This window comes from Cnephaeus nilssonii, assembly GCF_951640355.1.
Source record: "Cnephaeus nilssonii genome assembly, chromosome: 6".
Taxonomy (NCBI): Eukaryota; Metazoa; Chordata; class Mammalia; order Chiroptera; family Vespertilionidae; genus Cnephaeus; species Cnephaeus nilssonii.
In genome coordinates this window covers 15,222,984-15,228,983 of record NC_137077.1, presented here as the reverse complement: position 1 = coordinate 15,228,983, position 6,000 = coordinate 15,222,984, and the positions used below count along the sequence as shown (strand labels likewise).

At 39.6% G+C, this 6,000-nt stretch overlaps 1 protein-coding gene and 1 pseudogene across 7 annotated transcripts in view; both read left to right on the top strand.

The window, feature by feature from the left end:
* The window catches only part of NR1H4 (nuclear receptor subfamily 1 group H member 4), a 70,050-nt gene that overhangs the window by 38,362 nt on the left and 25,688 nt on the right, over positions 1 to 6,000 (top strand). The window lies entirely within an intron of this gene.
* Positions 2,197 to 2,547, top strand: LOC307102185 (mitochondrial import inner membrane translocase subunit TIM14-like; annotated as a pseudogene). The gene has a single exon. The product of its transcript is annotated as a mitochondrial import inner membrane translocase subunit TIM14-like (transcript).

The window sequence follows — 6,000 nt, the reverse complement described above, 5'->3', positions numbered from 1 at the left end:
AAAGCAATTGACATGGTACTTGCCAACAGTAAACCCTCAATAAATGTCTGCTAATACTATTATTATTGGGTTCTTATAAAAAATAGATACTGTTTTTAAAACATCTATCTCTATATCTGGCACAATTGAGTGCTCAGTGAGCATTGGCTATTATCTTATCGATTAAATATTATCTTATCATTGTTATTTTTTGTTTATCCAGTCTCCCTAATTAGGAGCATATACTATCTTCAAAACTATGTCTCTTTCTAGAAACTAATTAAGCTCCCAACTCCTGAGAGTTTGCCTAGCTGGGAATCTAAATGGCTCTTAAAAATCATGCAAAGCCAAGCTCATGCAGAGCATCATTACCTCTCCCCTCATCCTCCCAAGCAGGGGTGAGGGTATCAGTGGATTTTCTTTGAGAAGGACAACTAGGTAGCATGAGGACAGGTATGGGGAGGAAATGTTTTACTTTATATCCTTTCGTATCTGTTGATTTTTGAACCGCAGAAAAGAATGAACTCTTCAAAAAATGGTAAGATAATTTTAATAGAGACAAGCGATATAAAGAATGCAAAAAAGACAATGGGAAAGAGATGAGTGGACCTCATGAAGGATACTGCTATAGATAAAATGGTGACACTTGAGCTGAAATAAAGGATGTGAGAGTTCTGTCTTTATTATTATTATTATCATTATTATTATTTACAGCTAATGACAATGCCTTTTATTCTGAGCTTGAATGGAAGATGATTTATTTCTTGGTCATCGAAAATCATTAGGCCAAATAATCAAACCAACCTTTTAAAAAATTGTAAAAAATTTATTATGTTCATTTACAGTGCTAAAATGAAGTAGATTGCATTTCTTTCCCGGTTCTGTGGTTGAGCTGATGAATAAATTGAGCTTTTAAAAAAGTCTTATAGGAAATATTTAAAAAACCATTATCCTGTAGCTAATGTCGGTCAACTTATAAATAGGGTACTTTCCAATGGCTTAGGCTTTGAGCCTGTCCTTTCTATTAATAGGTGAGGACAAAAGGAGAACAGACTCAGAGCTGCCTGCAGGGCAAACTCCCACAAAGCAATTTCTAAGAAGAGTTATCTCATTCATTGAGGAGCCTCTGAGATCCCCTGCTCACCTCTCTGAAGATGCTGTTTGGGTTTAGCAACCTGCTTTTAGTGATCAGGATGGAGGACAAGATGTGCTGTTGGATAGCATATTCTGGTCCTTGTCTTCTGGGCAAGGGGGACTTCTCATTCCTCCTGGCCATTACCCACCTCCTCTGGCTTCTAGTCATTGCTTGAGACTGTATGCAAATACTACTGCTACCCATGGTGTAGCACAGGAGTTGGCTGACTTTTACTGTAAGGGGCCCGTATTCTAAGCTTTGTGAATCTGTCTCAACTATTTGACTCTACTGTTATAGTGCAAAAGCAGACATCATGTAAATGAATGGGCTTGGCTGTGATCTAATATACTTTATTTGTGGATACTGAAATGTGAATGTCATATAACTTTTAAAGATCACAAAATAGTCTTAAATTTTTTTTCAACCATTAAAAACAGGGATAATTCCTAGGTTGTGGGCTATACAAAAATAGGTGTGTGTGTGTTTTGGGGGGTGGGGACTTGGAGAATTTGCCCTGCATAATTAGCTAACCCCTGGCTTAGCACAGTTCTCCCTAAGAATGCCTTAGGGCTGTCTGAATCTCCTTGTATCTGAACTTGCACCTCCTCCATTGCTCCTATACTTGCATTTTTATGCACCTGTCGTGGGCCACGTTTCTTCAGAAATTTACTGTTTTCGATCTTGCAGAGATTCACCAACATTTTTGATACATTGATGGAGCTTCATTCACACTCTTTTCTAAACTATGCTGTTTTAATGAACTTTTCTCTCATTTCGTGGCATATATATGTTTTCATGGTTCATTTTGGCAGAAGGGATTATAGGAGCTTGATAAATGTCCTTTGAGTATTAAGTTGTATATAAATTTAGTTATGCATGATATCAGGCAACTTACAAAAATAATTTAAAGTCAGTCCTTTTTAAAGCCATTTAATTAAAAAATAAATAGAAATTGTAATTGGCAAAACTAAGTGTTGGAGGGCGCCCTTGCTTCCTGGTAGCGGCGGGGAGCTGGTGGCCGCGGCCTTTTGGGCTGGGGTGAACCGCGCTCTCGGTGGAGGCAGGGGAGCCGAGCCGGAGCCATGGCCAGAACAGTGGTAGCGGTTGGACTGACCATTGGTGCTGCAGGATGTGCAGGCCGTTATGTTTTACAAGCCATGAAGCATATGGAGCCTCAAGTAAAAGAAGTTTTTCAAAGTCTACCAAAATCTGCCTTCAGTGGTGGCTATTACAGAGGTGGGTTTGAACCCAAAATGACAAAACGAGAAGCAGCATTAATACTAGGTGTAAGCCCTATTGCCAATGAAGGAAAAATAAGAGATGCTCACTGATGAATTATGCTTTTAAATCACCCAGATAAGGTAGGGTCTCCTTATAGAGCAGCCCAAATCAATGAAGCTAAAGATTTACTAGACGGTCAAGCTAAAAAATGAAGTAAATGTATGGTGAATTTTAAGTTGTTAGTCATGTATGTGAAAACAGCCTTTTATAATAAAACGTCCCGAAGCTACACATTTTAAAAATGATTTAGCACAACCTAAGTCAAAGCCTTGGTATAATTTATTATTTAAATTTGAAAATCCCAAATTAAATTATAGAATATTTGGAAATTAATGCTCAATAATTATGGATACATACCATTTGAATAGAAATATTGTTCTATCATTACTCATTTTGTAAGTAATTTGGTATTTACTTCAAGGCAAAGTGAACATGAAAGTCTGCTCTCAAGGAACCCCAATCTGATGAGACCCATACACTAGTAATTAAAATGCAATGTGATACATATTATGATGGAATCAGTACAGCTTATTATAGTAGTTAGGAGGAAAGACTGTCAAGGTATAGAAAGCTGGTTCAGTTGCTTAAGACTGTGAATTTAAAAGTGAGTTTAGCCACAACTCTGACCTAAAGAAATTGATGTCATGTATATCACGGGCAGAATTCAGATTTCATACATTAAAAACTGGATAAAAAAACAACAACAACTAAGTGTTGGAAAAGTCGGGTAGACATTTTTGTGTGTGTGTGTGGCTCTCTAAGACATTAAGGAAAGAAAAAAACCTCACAGTTAATGACTAGCGGTGCTATCAGTGGGGAGCTCTCTGTGTTCCCACATGTTGCCAGTGGAAGTGGGGTTACTGCAATATCACGAGAAAATGAATTTTCTGAGATTCGCATGGGAGAATGAAAGATATTTATTTGCGTGGGATTAGACTCCTGTGTTTCCAAGGTGCCATTTCCCTCCGTCCCGCCAAGGAAAACGTCCCATTTTGCTTTCAGCAGAGCTAGGATTAAAGCCATTGCCCAGAGTTTCTGCCCCATGTCTGCACAGTACAACTAGCATCAGGCTCGCTTAGTTTTGTTCGCAGTTGCAGTCCATCAGTCCATTGCATGTGGGGTCTGCATGGCCATGGGCGAATGCAAGGAGGCAGGAGCAAAGCCTGAGGAACACGAGAGCCACAAGAGAGGATTGGTCTGGCTGGGGATTATGAATTCCCAAATTTTCGTGGAATTGCAGTGGCCCCACCCCCTCCAGCCAATTATCTTTGTTGCCAGGTTAGACTGACAGCAACTTCCATATGCCACCCCTATTTCACTGAACTTGAGTCCATCTCCCCTTTGTTGGACCCTTTCCCCAGTGATTTGCTGGGAATGGACTGGTGGTCCCCTGGGGTATCAACAGGAATGAAATAATTATAATTTTCATTAACTGTATGTCTAAAGTTTGAGGATTTTCTCTTTCAGAAACAACAGTCTGAAAATAACTTTTGCCAGATGATCAGGAGTTTATTATCAAGTTTTTAAAATTTCAGAAAGAAGCTCAAGGAGAAAAGCTGAGGTCCTAAAGATTAAGAAAAGTGTGTGATGGAAACCAAAGCTTATTTTTTAAAAGTATCGGCAGCCCTCTCTCTAGTTTGTACCTTTTTCAAGCTTCCTAACAGCGAGATAGAGGTGGAAAAGACAGCTAGGGTGCCGGAGGGAGAATAGGATGTTTCTGAAGAAGTTTTGGAGAAAGGGAAGAAACTGTGGAGCACTTAACGTGCTGTGTGGGATTGGGGGAGATTAATGTCTAAAGACAATTTTTAAGAATGTAAATTCCTTACTTGAAAGGCAGCAGAATGTAGTGCAGTGATGGCGAACCTATGACACGCGTGTCAGCACTGACACGCGTAGCCATTTCTGATGACACGCGGCCGCATGCCGAGGATGAAACATTTGCTGCTCCTGAGGATGAAACATTTGCGACTAGAGTCTTGGAGTTAGTTTTTTCCTCAAAGTGACACACTACCCGAGTTATGCTCAGTTTTTTGGCGAAGTTTGACACACCAAGCTCAAAAGGTTGCCCATCACTGATGTAGTGATTAAGAGCACAGTTTGAAACCTACCTTATTGGGAGTCAGATCTGAGCTCTACCATTTACTATCTGTAGGGTCTTGATCGAATTACTTCATCTCCATGTAACTCAGGCTCCTTATCTGTAAGAGGGAAATAATAATAGACTCTATATCATAGGATTGTTATGAATATTATATGCATCAGCATTTGCAAAGTGTTTAGAACAGTGTCTGAAACAAAATTAATCCTATGTAAGTGAATGGGGGGTGGGAGGGGGAGGGAACTTTTTACCCTCCGTTGTGCTGAGACAGATCTAAAGGCTAACTCTGTTCGGGCCATAAAGCTCGGCTTTGTGTTTGTTGCTGTTTCCAAAAACATGGAGACCCTTGAAGTTTTAAACAACCATAGTTTCCAAGTAATGGGTAGCCTACTGTCAGTTACTGAAGTCTGGCTTGTGCGTGTGTGTTTGTGTGCCCACGTGTGTGCACATGCACACGTATGTGTATGAGTTGGGAGTATGGTGTGGTATGTGGATTCCATGTGTATAAAGAAGCAGAAAAGCAGAATGTGCAATATTCTGCATATTTGAGGGATCCATTTTACCATCCTAAAGCTGTCTTCCTGCCAGCCCCATCGTGCAATACCAGCCCTGTCTACTCATCTTTTGTTACCAGCGGGCCTCTGTTCCTCAGTGAATTTCCTTTCCATTCATTTTTCAAATGACTTCTCTGATATGGGCATTGTTGAATATGCACAAGATAGAATCAGAGATATGTGTATGGATAGATTTGCATAAGTATAAGTATAGTATATGCACTTTTATTTAAGTGATATAGTGATAATATAATATTGCCACCTCAGAGTGAAAGCTAATCAATTCAGCTATTGAGATGATAATGATTTTCTGAGTTAATATCAGAGTAAAAAACCTGCAGATTTTTCCTAGCCACCGTTCCTTTGACTCTTGGAGTAAGGAGTCTTATTTCTGTTAACTATTGAGCTATCAGTATCTGACTGTATTAAATGGAATTATTCTTGGCAGGAGCTGAAGATTAATAGAAAGATTGACTCAGGTGGGCTAAGGTTGTCATTGAGCTCAATGATCTGGCATCAGGAAAATAATTTTTTTTGCCTGTAGTCTCTTTTAAAATGCATACTTTGGTATTTGCACTCCCAGTATCAACTTTGATCTGAAGCACAGACTTTTTTTTTAATACTCTCCGTGGTTGAATTTGACATTTAGGAAAATGGTAACATCTTTTCTACTGCAAGTTTTGCCAACTGACAAATTCACAAGCAAGTCTAGTACTCCTTTAGCCTTGACATCTCTCACTTTTCCTTCAGCCTCTGGTTCATACTGAGTTAGTTACCAAGGTATGATTGTTCCTCTATTGCCTCCTCCCTGTTCTCACTGCCTCCCACATCAAGCCCAGGCCTGATCACCTCTTGGCTGGTCACAGTCTCCTGTCTCTAGTCTCCCTGTTCCACCTTTCTTATCAACATGCACATTAGGTCAAACCCAAAACCCTGTAATGGTTTCTCTTTCT